General features: G+C 38.8%; 1 pseudogene; it reads left to right on the top strand.

Annotated features, from left to right (window-relative positions):
* The first annotated feature begins 4125 nt into the window (after window positions 1-4125).
* Window positions 4126-16428, top strand: LOC115680342 (uncharacterized; annotated as a pseudogene).
* Window positions 16429-17476: the final 1048 nt, after the last annotated feature.

Below are 17476 nucleotides of genomic sequence, written 5' to 3'. Positions count from 1 at the left end.
TCCATGAATTCAAGTTTAGGGATTATATTGAATATTTTCATTTAGTTTAAGGACTACATTGAACAAATTGAAAGTTTAGGGACCACATTGAATAATGGGCTAAAATTCAAAGACTACATTGAACAAATTAAAAGTTTATGGACTACATTGCATACAGGACCAAAGTTTAAAGACTATTTGTGTCATTTTCCCAAAAAAAATTATGCGTCGCCAAAATTCCTAAATTGTGTCCATTGCGACACCAATATCTCAATTTTTTTTTGTGTGATTAAAAAATTTCCAATTTTATACCAATGCCACAAAAATAATGATCTAGCTCTGTTTGCCCGTTCTATCCACACAAGTCGTTACATCGAATTTTAGATGACCATCTTGGACATAACTACAATGGAAGTTGTTTTTTTTTTCTGGGTTGCCAGTATAAGTTTGGGGCATTCGTGATGCAAAAAAAAGTTTGGAGCACTTGAGTCAAGCTAGAGACAGTTGAGCAGTTTTTTGTGATAGATAGAGGATATATTTGTACCAGTAGACAAAGTTTAGGATCTTTGATGGTAGACGAAGGGTATTCTTGTCACATTAAACAACTTTGAAAGTTTTGGTATTATAGTTAATATAATTTAGGCTTTTTATTTTATCTGTCTCATTTTTTTGTCATTTCCCTTCTGAGGCCACTATTTTCACGAGTTTTTATTTTTCATGTCCCATTTTCATTCACACTACAAACTAGTTTATCAAATTAAAAAAAAGGGTTTCTCTGGCCATGAAAAAGAATGGGAGATTAAACTTTGGGTGGATATTAAAGTGACTTTTGCTCTTTGTTCAAATTGCGAGGATTACATGTTACTCAACACTAACTCCAATCTTCAACCACGTATGAATCATTATATATCCAGATTCTCAAAAAGATTTCCTAAAATTGAAGTGTTTCCTTTTATTTTTGCAGAAAAGCAATGGGATTTCGGATGTTTAATGTTAAAGAGCTTGTTTGGAATAACTCTCGCTTTAACTTCTTTTATTGATTTTTCATACTTAACGTTTCTTATGATTCGATATTTATTTAATGCGGAGCACTTGAAAGAATCAATAATATATGAACATTAATACATAGAAATGCACACCATCTTCGTGACATCATTTTGAAATTTAATATTTTTTTATGGTGTGAAATTATGATTGATATGATATGGCCAGAGCACGAATCTCATTTCACAAAGAAATAAGCATATGCATATGTTTAACCTATGGCAAATGTCCAAAGGGTAGCATGAGTTCCACTTTTGTGAAAAAACGATTGATTTATTTTTGGGAGTAAGGGTGCATTTAGTAACCATTCTGTTCCCAAAAATAATTTATACTCAGAAATGATTCTTTTTTATTCCATTTTCGAAAATAATTTCCAAGCATTTGAAGGCGTTTGGCAACTGCTCAAAATTTCTAATCTTGGAATAGAAAAAGAACAGAATTACGTTTGGTAACTGCACAAATTTTCTTTTTATTAATAATATTTTGAATTTTTAAATATTTCTTTCTTTTTATTTTTCCTTTTTTTCTTTTTTTCTTCTTCTTCTTCTTCCCCTTCCTTTGCCCATGGCGAGGTCGCCGGCGCTGACAACCGGCCATAAGTCAAGGTCGACGAGGGCGACTCGCGACTTGGGCGAGTGCCGCCCTCGCCAGATCTGGCGAGGGCAGCTCGCGGCCTGGGTGAGGGCGGTGGCGAGGGTGGCTCTCGCTGGCCTTGGCCTATGGCTGGCGGCTGGCGACAGGCCACAGGCAGGAAGAAAATGAAAAAGAAAAAAAATTATTTTCCATTTCTGATTCTCATTCCCAGAATTAAGAAGCAATTTTTTTTGCTTCTTGATTCTATTCTAAAACTGATTCTGGGAGCAAATTTATGTAAATTTGTGCCCATGAACAAAAAATTTACCAAATAGATTTCTGTTCCAAAACTGATTCTGGAAATAAAAGAGTAGAATCAATTGCTATTTAACCACTTACCAAACGTAGCCTAATTCTCCAATATTGCCTCCCACCAAACCTACCGGTAGTTAATTTGTCAGCTAGTTCAAATGGCAAAATCTTCAACCCGTGAGAGCATAGTGTTGACTTCATTCAAGTAAGCACCTAGCTTGGTTCAAGCTGACAAAATATGTCAAAGTTGACAAAAGGAAGTAGTTGACCATTAATGTGGAGTTAGGACCATATTCACATTGGAATTTAATGCACTTTTTATAGTGGTGCTGGTCAAAGCCAGTGAATAGCATGCTATAGCTTGACGTGACTTAAATGAGAAGTAAAAAAAAGATGCTTTATATTAAAAGGATACGGGGCAACTGTTGTGGTAAAAACATAAATTTACCAAATTGCTCATATACCAACAATTTTAGATGGGCCAAAAGCCCATAATAATCAAAAGTCATCTATCTGTATCCTATCACATCGAAGTCTTAAAAAATCATTTCAGGTCCGATTAACATCGAACCTTCTAGTCTAGGGAGTTATCAAAGGTTCACTCTCAAAAGTTGCCCAAAGCCCGAGACCAAAGTTTTTGGAATTCCTTCTAAAGAACATCGAAGTTGGATTTTGAATATCATAGAGATGAAGATTCCCTCTAGGGACAACTTTTTTTTCCTCAATTGCCAACTACATGGTAAGTGACAACCAAAATATGTACAATCTCTAAATATGAGTTTGTTATGCCACGCGGTAGGTCAAGAGCGGCGACCTGAGTTTGACTCTTATAAATAAAAAGACGATAGCACAAATCAGGGAATTCAATCATAACTAATTCTCTCGTATTTTTCTAATCTTAAATCTTCCCGCTTGAACACTTTTTCTATCTCTTCCTTTTCGAGCCATTACTCACTGAATCATCGGAGGATCCTCCGAAGGAAAATCCAAAGAGGCGTTCTCGTTTTTGGTGTGTAGATCCCAATTTGGAGAAGATTGAGCTTGTTCGAAGATCTCTGTGAATACGCGCATCATCGGGAAGTAAATCAATGTGAAAAGGATACCTAGTGAAAGAAAGAAACTAAACCTGCAAAAGGATGGAAAATCACTAAATCTCGATCAAAAAAGCTAGTTTTTTTGTCATGGTAAACTAAATAAATGGTGATGAAAAAAAAACACAAGGGAGGAGTAGCTGAGGACAAAACACACGTGATTTGGGAAGAAATCTTTCCAAGGAACTTAGGATGCTTATTTACAGGTTATTAGGCCCGGATGGCTTGCTATGCCCGTCCGAGCCCAAATCCGAACCCGGTGCCTAACATAGGACGAGCAAATTTGGACAAGGATCTTGCGTGCAAAAGTCTTGACCCGACTATCCGTCGCTTGGTCGAACCCGTCTTGGAAATGAAGTTTGGCTTCATTAGGTGCCCAACCTTACTCAAGTCTACTCCATCATCACCTCTATTTAGTACGCAATAATTGCTTAATTACAACAGTTTTGTTGATGCAATTGAATACGCATTCAAACAGCGGGAATGGCGCTTGAATTTCTCTGTAAGGGCGGGAAGCAAAGATACAAATGACTACATACATCAAAATTGCATCAAGCTCAGGAAAGTTTTAAATGTTTAAAAATTTAGCACAAAAAAAAAAAGAAAAACTTTTGTCATCTACAAAAGATATATAGGGTTGTCTTCTCGTCACTCTCTTCCCACTATAGACATTTTCATGACTAATTTGGCCCTTGTTTCATGGGAAATTAATCACGTACAATTGTGCCAATTTTCCAATATTGGACCGCTATGAAGAGAATTGAGCCTTTTTTTTCTCATCTAGGGGAATCATTTAACGAAAAAAAATTCGTTGCTTGAGGTCTTTTGAAAATCTCAGATAAATATTGAATGGAAAAAGTGAAAATGTCTCCAAAGATTCACGACTTATTTATTTTATTAACTATTTTATTAACGAGTCTCCCAACAAATCAATTAAAGAAATTCTACAGTTTACAATAAATTGATTATTCGTACTATAACTTGTAATTAAATTATCGCAAATAAAATTTATTTAACAGGTGTCGTCAATCACTGTTAAAAGATTATTCTTTTTCCTAATAGGTGAGTAGATTGCCTCCTACTCTTGGTGTGTTCCCACCACTTTCCCGCCAAAAACACCCTCTCCGGCTGATCGCTTCCCTCCCGTTCGCAGCCCAGACGAGAACTCAGAAGAAGCAGCTGCTTACTACAATGGCCGCCGCCGCCGCCGCCGCCGCCGCCGGCGGAGAGCCGCCGCCTTTGACGGACACGGACGTAATCCGCATCGCGCAAAGCCTCCATCGCCACCAGCTAACATCCTCCTCCTCCTCTCCTCTCCTCTCCTCACGCAGCTCTCTTCCCCGCGCTTCCACCCGGCTCTCGTCTCCCACCTCAGGTCACGCGCCGCCGACTCTCCGAACCCCTCGCTCGCCGTCTCCGACTACGCCCTCTCTCTCATCTCCCTCATCTCCCTCTCCCCGCAGAGCTCCGGCCTCCCCCCTCTCCTCTCCTCGCTGCTCCTCTCCTACATCGACTTGTTCGTCTCTCGCCGGTTCCCGCACGACGCGAACTCGCTCAAGACTATCCAGCTCTTCGGCACCCTCCTCAATGCCTTGGAAATCGACGACGTCCGATCCGTGGTGGAATCGATCCTCTCCAGTTTCCCGAAATTGGTCACGTTGGACGATGCGCAGCTGCTCGATCTTTTGCCCAGGTGCATCGACCTCATTCGCGATTCGAATGAAGTCGAGCGAGGGGGTGATTTCGCGAACTCCGTGATTGATCGAGTAGTCGATTCTGTTTGGTCGAAAGGGTTGTTGTTGAAATTGGTTTCGCTAGTCAGGGAGTTTGTCTTTCTGGATAAGGGGAGAGGGAGGGAGTTTTTGGAGAAGGTGTTCGAAGGAATGGGGGACTTGGACTTGCAGGATCTGCCCTCTCTGGTGTATCACTTGTTGGTTTTGGCATCAAAAGGGTTCTGCAAAAGGGATGTGGTTGAAGGTTTGGTGACTTTCTTCGGGTCGGAAATGGAGCCGAAGAAGGGGACTTCGATAATTAGGCAAGTTGAAGGGACTGTGTTGCTTCACATGAATTTTGCTGTGAAGCAGGATTTTTCCCTTGGGAAAGAGGTTATGGGGCTAGTTAAATCTGATAGTCAGGCTCTTAATCATTTTGCCGTGGCTGTCATGCTATCCCTTGCTAGAATCAAGAGGTTCAGCGAGAGTGCTCTGGAGATCCTTAAGAAGGCAATTGTCACTTCATATGGGGATTACAAGTTCGCAGTGTACGACCTGGCTAAACTTTTGCAGCTGTCTAGACTCTGTTGCACAGGGTTACATGTTGTGAAAGCATAGGCTAGAGACATCTAAACTTTCTGGTCCTTGAATGCATTGTCTAGCAATGACAACATATATAAGTATCCAAAATGAGATTAATGGCTCTAAGCATGAGTGGAAGTTCTAATTAGTTTTTGTATCCTGTTTTTCTTTACTCTTTAATTTTCAATGGTTAACTAGAGATAGGATGTTAATCTTGTCGATTCAATTATGAAGCTAAACCATTAGAGGCTGCTAGAGGGATGTCTGTACATTGTGCATCCACTGATTTGTCTTCTTCACTTGCAGCAACTGTAGTTGCTTTCTAGCTATGACAACAAATATATAAGTATCTAAAATCAGATTGATGGCTCTAAACATGACTGGAAGTTCTAGTTAGATTTTGTATCCTATTTTTCTTTACTCTCTAGTTTTCAATGGTAAAATTACAGATAGGATGTTCATCTTGCTGATATAGTTACGAAGCTAAACTGTTAGAGGCTGCCAGGGGGACGTCTGTACATTGTGCATCCACTGTATTTGTCTTCTTTAATTGTGGCAACTGTAGTTGCCTTTTGTGTTTCCCATATGATTGTTGCTAATTCTCTTGATAAGAATATTCAAGGGCCACCTAGTTCCCTCTATGTGATCGCTTGGAGTGCTGCAGAAGTACTGCTCTTCCTTGTAGAAAGTTCTATTCCTCTCTCATTATTAAATTTTGAATTTTTTTCTTTTTCAGAGATTGCAAATGGCTCCTGCATGAGATGGGAGAGGAATTTTTGCAAGGGTTCAAATTAGTGGAGAAGGCTGTTATCAGAGCAGTAATTTCTTCTCCTCTTGTTATATCTTAACTCAGTTTATAGTGGCCATGGTGCTTATTATTTTTTCATGGATACATGACACAATTTACCTCTGTCATCAAGGTAAACGAGATTAACTATGGGCGGGAGCATATGGTGCCAAGCTTTTTGCAACTTGCTTTCCTTTTACTAGAGTCGGTGCAACCGGGAAATCAAAAGAGATTTTGCTACTCTGATGGTTCATCATGTATTGAGGAGCTTGCTATACAAATGCTGAAAAATTTATTTGAAGCTCATGACATGGCCAGGAGTGAGGTTGGTTTAATCATATAAATAGATAACCTTAATGATTTCAAAATATTATGTTTTGTTTAAAGATAATAAACTGCTTTGTGGTGCTAGGTATACTTAGACTAGGATACTAAATTGATATGCTACATGATTTAGCAGATTGCATATTGGCCTTTAAACAAGTGGCCAGTACTCAACATTCAATAAAAGTTTGCCATGATACTTAGTTTATCAATTTAGAAAATCAGGCTTAGAGTCCTAGCATTTCTCGAAAAGTAAAGTGTGCACATTGATTTGTAATCGCATATTGTGGGGCATATATACCTATATTTTTTGCATTGTTACTCTACGGAAGTTTTTAAACTGGACTTGTATAGTTTTGCGGTGTTTGTCAGCCTAACATGGTTTATGGCATGAGAACCTCTTTGGGATTTGGATAGAAGTTGTGTTGTGCGAACAAGTGTCACAAAGCATGCTGAAACTTTGGCTCTATGATTGGGCTAAATTAGTGATACTGTGCAAATTCTTTTTCATTGATGTATCTCTCTATCACCCCATCCCCACATATGTCTACCTATCTATATGTACAGGATTTTTAGTATGTGCACCCAGGGCTCTCTCTCTCACACACTCTCTGCCTCTCCATATATCTCTATATATCTGTACATATAGGATTTTTAGTAAGTGCCCTTAGGGAACTTGTTAAATTACGTTGAATATGCTTTGAAAATATAGAAAGCAAGTTTGTATGCTAGGTGTCTACTCTTGTGTGAAACTATTGCACTTTATTGGTGTTCAATGTCTTGAAACAACTATATATGTGTAGCTTAACCAGTGCCTTTAGGACTCTTTCGGCACTGATAAATATAGAAAGATCAGGTTGTGGCTTTTTCCTGAACTTTTAGAGTTTGAAAACAGTTTCTTTTTCAAATGTTGAACACCTTCATTCTTGAATCATATGAACTACATTATTTTAGTCATCTTACATCCTTTCACCATTTTTTAAAATTTAAGTTACTTTTTCTTCTTTTGGCTGGAAATTCAAAGCCAAACCTAACAGTAACAGCACTTTACAAGATCTTGTAGCTGAGGAAAGTATAGTAATTTCACGCATCACAAGAAATTAAACAAGTCGTTGTAACGTTTGAATATTAAAATAAGCATTCCTCTAATAGTTTTAAGCTTTTAGATCAAGTTGGCATTGGTTCCACAAGATTTTATACGCTATCATTGTAAGAGAAGTTCTGTGTTGAAATCTATCTAGGCCCCTCACTTGCCTTAATAACATAACCACATTGCAAGGCTAAATACTCATGGGTCATCAACAGTGAAGTGGTACCATGTTTGACGGGTGAAAAGAAATCCCGTCAGGGAGTGAAATGGAGCAGGATACAGGTAAGCTCCCAAGAAGTTGGAGGAGACTACTAAGGCTGGATCACTTGCTTGTAGAAAGAATGAGCCGGCAGCTCATAGGTAGTGGCTTGGTCAAGGTAACATCTTGGCACCATAGTGAAAGGGAGTCTTTAGCTTTAGTATTAGGTATACTCCCAACCTAAGTATGTGAGGGAATGTTTTGGTATTTAAATAAAAAAAAGATACCTTTATCTAATTATTTATTTAAGATTTTAGATCAAGTGGGTAGTACTCCACAAAAGGTTACACATGCAAAACTTACCTTTTTACGTATTCAATGCACAGTAAATGTAGCTTAACCGCTGTGCTTAGGTCTACTGTGCAAGAAGGCTTTGTAATAAGTGGATAATTATGGATGTAGAGGTATTATGTATACCTTGTTTTAATAAACGCTGATTTGTCTCTTCACTGCAGCCTTGCTGTTGGCCACTTGAATTTCGTTTAGTGTGATGGTGGCAATTGGTTCCATGTGGCATGCAAGAAAAACCATGGTTTGACTTGCCTAATCTATAGCTTGTATTGGCAGGCGATATTAACTCGAGAATAATATCCTCAGTTGTGCAGCCAGGAGATATTTTGTGTTTTTAATCTTCTGTAAGATGGTGCAGGTGAAATCCGTTATATAGTCCTAAAATCTTTCTATGTTCAACCGAAAATAAGTCCTTGGAATGGTGGAGCACATTAGCGAACCGCCCTGCTCCTATCCCAATTCGTTTCTTCCGCATCGATTGAGCTATGCTCTTTTAGGTCCTTATTTGATCCAAGAGCTATATATTTACCTTTACTTGCGCATTCTTTTGGGATGCACGAAGCTTAGCGAATTGCTAATAGTCCAAGAACAGAGGACTGTCTGTCGCATATAAATCATTACGTTTAATTGTCATGAAGTGCAATTGCTGTAATTTTTATTTTTTTGACCCTTTATAGATTGTTGTGATGCTTGCTTTGTTGGATATAGTCTTGTATCATATGTGCTGAATGAGTACAGGTGCACTCGCTTGTGACTGAATACTTCCTGTATCGTTATAATGATCTTCATACTGCAGCACATTTTCACATTAGTATCACTAAAATTAATCGAAACCAATTCATTTATTTATTAGATAATTGAGCAAAGCAAAGTCCGGATCCTTTCCTTGAAGCCTGAGCAGAGCTTGTCAATTGTTAGGTAACAGCCACAAAATAGCGATAGCTATTTCTAAAATTTTCTGGAATGGTGATTAAATTTTCATTTCAGACTGCTTGGTCACCTGATTCGGAATTATCCGTACGCTATCAAGGAGCATGTGTCTCGGCTGAACGAGTTGTTAGATTATTTTACTTATATGGATGTCAAGGTTGCATCTTGTCTTGTTGCTTCACTGTTGCCACTGATCAAAATCAGCAGAGAAATTCTGGTATGCGATACTTCCATGTTTCTCTTTGGAAAATAGCGTGCTTTTGTTGTCTTGAGAGAGCTGGAGAGATTTTTCATGAAATTTTGTTTGAAGATGATTTCTGAGAAAGGAAAGATGTGTCATAAATATGGATCAAGATCATAAGGACCTTAAGAACTGACACCATTCTTAGGCTGACCTGAGCAATGGTTAATGATGATACTATTTTCTCAACATTAATTCGTAGATTCTCAAAATATTGGGCAAATAATTAAGATACAACCTGCGTTTAGGTCTCATTGCAAATTCATAAATTTTCTTTCATAAGCTATGCATTGTTTTCCAAAAATGAGATACAAGTGCTGAAAATATATGCTTCTCTTTTGCAGGATTATATGATTTTAGTAATTCGCAAAGCCATGTTTAGACGAGAAGATACAATCCTTCTTGCAGCAACAAATGCCATTTTTGATCTCATCTTGATAGATAAACAATCTAATGACAGTCTTCCCTGTCAAGATTCGTCAAGCCAAGCCAGTTGCAGCCAGCAAGCTGAGGCGTTTAGCTGTAAGGGTGTAACTCTCTATCAAGAGCTCAATGGATTGCTCCAGAGATGCCTTTATCAGAAGGTGTTGGCTTTTGAAATAATCCTCTTTGGTTTTTTGAGAGTTATTTACTTTCTCTTCCAGTTCATTGTCCTTTGACTGCACTTTTAACTAAAGTTGGATTGCTGTGCTCAGGCAAAAGTAAAAAGAGTCATGTACTCTGGACTTGTAAAGCTTGTCCTAGTGGACCCATCAATTGCTAGGCCAGTCCTTGATCTTCTCTTGCCTCATTTCCTACGTTTTTATAAAGAGGTATCAATGTCTAATTTTTCTTGGATCTTGAGATTAAGTTTTCTCAAATTATGGGCCTGAGTATATTGTTGAAAGTCTCAAAGTCAAACCTGTTCAATTGACCTACTTTATTGAGTTTCATAATTCTTTTTAATCTTTAGCCTGCATAATCTGTTGAAAATGCGCTGAGCCATGTCCTTTCTAGAGAAAGCTTCTTGGTTTGCATGAATTTGTAAAGCTGCTTGAGGAAATTTTCTAGGAGTTTAGCAATATATTGCCTTGAACATATTGTACTGCAGAAGTGGCATCCAGCTTTAGTTGTTTGGCCTTTTCTGCGAAGCTTGATTTTGCCTTTTGTGTTGGACTGATTCTATAGCTGGTTAAACCGTGCCTATTAAGTTTTGATAACAATGGTGCATAGCACAATTTGTGGAGTTCTTATGATATTTGTGGGACCATAGCCAGCTGTTCTAAAAGCTTAAGTTGTTAGATGAAGGAATGGTTTAATATTTAATTATTCTAACAGTTCCTATCTAATTGGAACTTGTACCTACTCGAACCTTGATTTTATTATGGTGCTTATGGCTGTTCTGTGTTCTTCATGACACAGTTTAAGATGCTGTTGGCAGAGGCATATCCAGCTATTCGTTATGCTCTAAATGGATGATTTTTCAGAATCTACCATGTAATGATTTGGAAATCTTTCTAAACAACGTATCTGGACTTTAAAAGTTCTATTCAACTTTTGAAGAGCATCTTTTCCCTTTTCAATAGAATTCGTCTATTTTAGTTCAAATTCTTAAGCGGTTATCGTCACCATGCAATGTTCCTTATCCTTGTCGAGCTCCTATCTTTTTTACATCAGATTCTTGCTACTCTGTCATAATGTGCTCTCTCTCTCTCTCTCATTCTAAACACTTTTTGCAGGATGCTGATGGTCAACTTGAATTAACTTCTTGTATTGGCTTGGAAAATGGCAAAGTTGTCATTGAGGAGCCTCTAGATAGTCTTCTATCTTGTGTATCATGGATTCTTCTCCTTCAACCACATGGTCAATCTGAAATTTCTTCAGATACTTCATGGACATGTTTTGGGTTTTCCCTTTCACAAGATGAGGTACTTTTACTGATGAATGGAGCTGCTAAGTGTATAACAGCAATGTTGACAATGGAGATGTTAATTAATGAAGTTACTGCAGGTTGGAAGAAGATTGTCGTGGGATTCATTCTCCACAGCATTACTGAAGATCCGGAAGCTTTTAAGAGCTGAAAAATTGGAAGGTTTATAATCTCCTTATTGTCGGACTGTTTTAGTGTTTGGAGCTTGCATGAAGCAAGGCAGATCTTGTAAAAGTTTCAATACACATCTTAGGAGGATTTGAGGAGCTTTCAATTCTTAGGTGCCCTTTGATTAGAGATGGCAAATGGATGGTTTAGAGCAGGGATGTGCGGGTTGCATGCAGGGTTCACTTAAATAACCCTTTCGACTCATATTTTTCGCTAAATGAGAAATGAATCATACATGATCCATAATCAATCAACCTTAAAGTAAACCCTGCCGACACCCGCTTGATCAATTTACTCGGATTAAGTGCTTCTTTTGCTGCAGTTTATAATGGAGAGGAGAAAGTGTCATCAGTCATCACCATCACATGGTCCCACCATTACCAACTATGCCACCACTGCCACTACACTGCCACCTCCACTTCCTCGTCCAGTACCGTGATTGTTATTGCATTACCAATTCTCCAGTACTCTAAGCAATAATGATCATCACAACCTCCATTATCATCTCCATCTCTTCATGGCCATTGCAACAACTACTATTACTCCACTTCAAGTTCCACTATCACCACCTCCAGTACTCTACCTCTCTCCCGCCGCATCAACACGCCACTCTATTGTTGGTATGTCTGCTGTTGGTTTGAAATTTCCATGCTACTCTCATGGACCACAATTCTACCATCACCTCCACCATACAAGATAACAGTTGGGTGGTGTGGTTGAGGCAATAATGTTGGTCATGGTGATGTTCTGGTAATGATCAATGCGATAGATCTTTGTTTTGCCATACATGTTGTGATGGAGTTGGATTGATGGAGAGACTGGTGATGGAGGTTGTGGGATGGCAGTATTCATAGTGCAGTAAAGGTAGCAAGCTGATAATTGCAGGGGTAGTGCAGTGATAGTATTGGAAATTGCATAGACAATATTGTGATGGGTGGTGATAATGTTAAATGTGTTGCATTAACTGGTGGTGATGAAGGAAAATGTGATGGCGCAGGCTAGCAGTCTTGGTGTTAGTGTTGTAGGAGTAGGATGGAGTCTTGCAGTAGTGGCATTGTGACTATGATTGCAGTTTGGAGTGGTTGAGGTGATGAAGGTTATGATATTGGAATACTTTGATTATTGGATGTCATGATGTTCTGGGGCTAATAGACCTACTACTGGTAGAGTGAGAGTGCCGCCACTGATGAAATTTAATGCTCATAGTTTGGGTTTGCTAAAGGTCTACTTAATTAACCACATTGCATATACAGGCAAGCTTTACATTTTGGTCCCCGGTTATAGGTAGAAGTGTGGTTTATCCTCACTTTTAAATTTGGAATCCTAACTAGGATCAAAATGTTTAAAGGACTCGTGAGATTGGAAATTGACAAGGTGGAATCCTAACTTTGTAAATATGCTTTTGGGAGCTTTTTCTTCCAGTTTGCTGCTTAGTGGCTTCAGCTACTTGGTGGATTTGGAGGAGCTTGTGTCCTTAAATCAGCCTTTGCGAAAATGAGTCTCATTTAAGAAATCTATATGCTTTAAAGAGACCTAAATGCTTTCTAATTTTGGATGAAGTCAATTCTCAGATCTACTATTATCAACCTCAGTGGTTATTATTCTACTCAAATTGCGAGGTATCTTTGTTTATTGGCTTGTCCCTAGGCTTCTAGTGGGAGTAGCCCTCCAAATTCATACTGATTTAACGACAAAATATAGTGTTTACATAGGGCTTGTAGCAGGTTTAGTCCTCCTGCATTTGAAGCTTGGTGAATGAAGATCACTTACCAAAAATGGAATTCAATCACTTAATGTCAGTACCATTGTACTGAACTTGAGATTCTATCATTTCAATAACTTAATGGCACTACAGTTGTACTGATCATGAGACTCTGTCAGTTTGTAGTGATCACGAGATCAATAAGAATCTGAATGCTATAAAGTTTCTAGCGAATGGAGACCCTGGTCAAGATTGAATTTGTTTATTAGGTTTAATGATGCAGGAACATTGAGTAAGTTGAATTTTAATCAGGTTAAACAATTCTTAGTTGTTATGAGTTTGTTGTCTATGCCTTTTCTGTTTCTTTGATTAATTTCAGTATATCATTGTCTTCTAGAGTTTAAGAGGTCGTGACTGACATGTGACTGTTTAGTGATGCTCAATTGCTGAGATTAAGAGATCTTAAACTAGATTAAGGGGTGAGATTCTGGGGTTGCTTTGAGTCATTATTAATAGTTCTTAAAACCTATTGTAAGCTGTCTTTTCTCATATTCATTCCTATGGATTATGCTTCCAATTTCTCTTGGTTTTCTAAACCCTAGAGATTGATTTATCTCTGTTCCAGCTTTATTTGGTATGTTTTCCCATTCTTTGTAAAACAGTTGTTTCAGTTTATCATTAAAGTTCATGGAATTTTTGAATCCTATGACCCTGAATTAAAATCTCCACAGGGGTTATTTGTACTTTTAGAGTCTAGGCAATACAAGTGAAAAAGGTTCGTCTCCTATCCATATTGCCACATATACATCTTGCATGAGTTATCAGGTGGAAAAATATTGCATTTTCATAACTATGTGTTCATTTCCTTGTCGGATCAGTCATTCTTGGTCAGAAAGCTGACTCAGGCTCAGGGTCTTCTGAGAAAGAGAGAACCAAAGGCTGCGCCATAATTTTACTGGGTATAACAGAGGTGGTGCTCAACACCATAGCCACTGAATTGGAGAAAGCAACAGGTGATAAGAGGGTAGAACTTGAAAAGGAGCTGATTGACTTCGTTAAATTCCATTACCTGGTGGAGAAACATATAGGCAAACCAAGGCAGAATAATGGACTGAGAAAAGCAAATGTGCGAACTACTACAAATGATATTCCTGAATATACTGATTCTGGCTGCAACACCTTGACTCAAGAACAGATACATCTCTTGGCAACTTCAACAATCAATCAATTACTGCAAACTGCAATAGGGTTGTACAATGCTGGATTTTCTAATGCTAGTGCGGCCTCCCAGAGTCTTGGCCAATCATCCTTCAGCAAGAACACAAGCTGCTCTAACATTATATCTTTTGTCTTGAATATTCTGCTTTGTCATGTCAGGTCTTGCCCTGTTATAGTGAGTGACAATCCCTTAAAGACTTTTATCTATGGTGACATTAAGATTCTGGGACCCCAATTGCTGAAGCTGATACTTCTGCTTAAGTCAGTCCAATCAAGTGTTCCAAATGAAAAGAACAAAAGTAGGATTGAAGGTCAAAGAGAGAATTTCCATCAAGCACTTATCTGCCTTAAGGAAGTGTTAATGATTTATTTGCAGGGCCCTCATTTCGCCCAGCTGCTTGAAGATTTGGTGTTAGTCTGCACAACTGAGTATGGTGTTGATGGTGAAAATGTAAAGTACATGATCAATGATCCAAAAATAAAAAACATTGAGATATTCATTGTGAAGATCCTGAAGCCTCTGTTATCCGAGCTTCTTGCAACTTCATCATTTCGTGAGGCTGAGGTAAAAAGCAAATTCTCTTTTTCACAAGTCTTCTGCTGATTTCATGTGCTGTTTTCTTAAGCTATACAGGTATGTTCTTTTCAGGTCCTTTGTGATATTATGTCGATGATTACTAACAAGTTGCCCTGCCAACTGAGAAACTCTTATGGATCCTGGGCTACACAGATCTGCAAAAGCAAAGGAATCAAAGGTTCCAAGGTTGCTAGGAGTCTGGTATTACTAGCTGTCCAACTAAGCTCGCCTCCTGATGATTTGATCTTTGCTCAGGATGTGGCTATTGAGTTGTGCAAAGTTACAGGGTCAGCAAGTGATGATCCCGTGGAGATGTCTGAATCATATCCTGTCATCAACAAATACACCAGCATTGCAGTAATCATTTGCATTCTGCAATCAGTTGAAGCAGTCCTATGTGATGTGGATTGGGCCATTAAAAAACTGAAGGAACTTTCTCTCTCCTCTCAAAATAGAAATAAAACGAATGAAGGAGAACTTGCTCTTGATGTTAGATTGGTACTGGAGGACAATCTGTTCTCTAGGTCTGAAGCTGTAGTGAGCGTACTATCATCATTTGCTTTGATGACCTTGAAGGGTAAGATCGCACTTCATCAATTTGGGGGGTGAAAGTTGTACCGAGTTTACCATTTAACTTTGTTCGTTTGCGTGATAAATGTGTGCAGACCCTCAAGCAGATCATTTTCTCAGAATGGTTACAAGATTGTACAAGCAATTGGCTCAGATAACAAAACTTCAGATTGCCCCTAAAAGATCCAAGCAACTTCTGCCAAGCACTAGATTTCAGAAACTTGTTGAATTAACTTGCAAGCATCTCACTTTTCGACTCTATAATTTTGTGGCAGAAATGCAGAAGGTGAGCTACTCTATATATTGCCAACCTCTCCAGTTTCAGCCTCCAGCCATCATTTGCATTTCTTTTTCTTTTCCTTTTTAATGTTTTCTTTGTGTTCGAGTGATTTATGTGATTACTTGAAATGCAGGAACAGCAAGAAAATGCTAATAGAAGGATAATGGTGGGAAAGATCAAAAGGGAAAATCGCTGCATTCCTGAGCTGATCTTTCATATAGAAGATTATGAAAAGTATTTAATCCGACTTAGCAAGGTGACTAAAGTGAACTTGCTGAGGCATGCTAAGCGCAGCACTTCCCGGGTTTTAAAATTATAGAGGCCACCAGTATAGTCGGGGAAGAAGACAATCCTGACCATGAACCTTGCTGTTCTCGTTCTGCAGCACACGAAAACGAATCATGCGATGCTTCTGACGAAGATGGGGGAGAGGAAAATGTCATATCTCCGGAGTCGGGCTCTCATTTGTCTGCGGATGAATCTGGTTCTGATGGTGAGAAAGGTAATTCTCTTCCCCCAGTCAAGAAAATGAGGAAAAATGGAGTTGTTCAGGAGTCTGATGATGAAGATTAGCTGTGCTCTGTCAGAAAAATACTGGGTATAGAAGGGCACATATTTGGTGGAGCATTTTGTATAGAGTAGCCGATAGAGAGAGAAACAAAAGGTAAATTTATCAACTTGACTCAAATACCATGTTAATAATTTCTTGACACTTAATGTCAATCTCTAGCTCTGTTAAGGATGATCAAATTTTGCTTAGTATCAATATGGAGTCTAGCTTTTCTACCATGCTCAACTTTAGGTTTTTATCCATTTATTCATGGATATAGATACAGAAGATGCATATGATGCCATATCATTCACATGTCACATATGACCACATAAGCCTTTATTGCAATATTTCCACTTTACCACAAACGATTCAGTTCATACACAATAGAGAACATTACAATTTACTAGGGGGGATCGGTTCCTGGTCTGGTCCGGTTCTAAGGTGGAACCGGGAATCGGACCGGGAGGATTGGTTCCCAAAATTGGGAACCGACGTCCGGACCGGTTAGTTCTAGAACCGGGAATTGATCACTTATTTTTCCCTACTACTTGATGCCATCTTTTTGTGTTGAATTAAGTAATATGTATGCAATGATCCTCAAATTGAAAAACAAATTAAAAAACGTGCTTCGCTTAGGGTTTTGTTCACATTTTATTAATTTTTTGAAGAAATAAAAAATAAAAAAGTATAGTAATCAGTCCGGTTTGGTCCGGTTCCCAATTCCAGGTCTGGTCCAGTCCGGTTCCCTTTGGAACTGGGAACTGGATCGCCTGGACGCCAGTTCCACTTTTAGGAATCGGAAACCTAATCGAAACTTCCCGAAACTGGACTAAACCGGCCGGTCTGGTCCTGTCCGGTCTGGGCGGTTCTCGGTTTGGGCGGTTCCCGGTTTGGGCGGTCCGTTTTGCACACTCCACAATTTACTGCATTTTAGACATCATATAATGCTAACGGAGTAACCTGTGCTTGCTCGGGTGGAATCTTCATTACTTGTTAAATGAGATCAGACATTAATTTGTTAATTTGCTTGGAAATGGTTGGATACTTATACACTTTTCGGAACCTTTTTCTTCGACTATTAATCCTCTACAATTATGTAAACGTACAATTGCATGGAGGAGTGAAATTGAGTCGTGCTACTGAGTAGTAACTCGGGCTCGACTTCATGATTACCTGGGGTCGACTAATATGATTTCCGATCAAGTGAAACATACAATCACATGGAGTGAAATTGAGTCGCACTACTCAGTAGTAACTCGGGCTCGACTTCATGATTACCCGAGG

This window comes from Syzygium oleosum, unplaced genomic scaffold, assembly GCF_021117445.2.
Source record: "Syzygium oleosum isolate NSW1041296 unplaced genomic scaffold, Sole_v2.1 Sole_v2.36, whole genome shotgun sequence".
Lineage (NCBI taxonomy): Eukaryota > Viridiplantae > Streptophyta > Magnoliopsida > Myrtales > Myrtaceae > Syzygium > Syzygium oleosum.
This window is presented reverse-complemented; position numbering and strand designations above follow the sequence as displayed.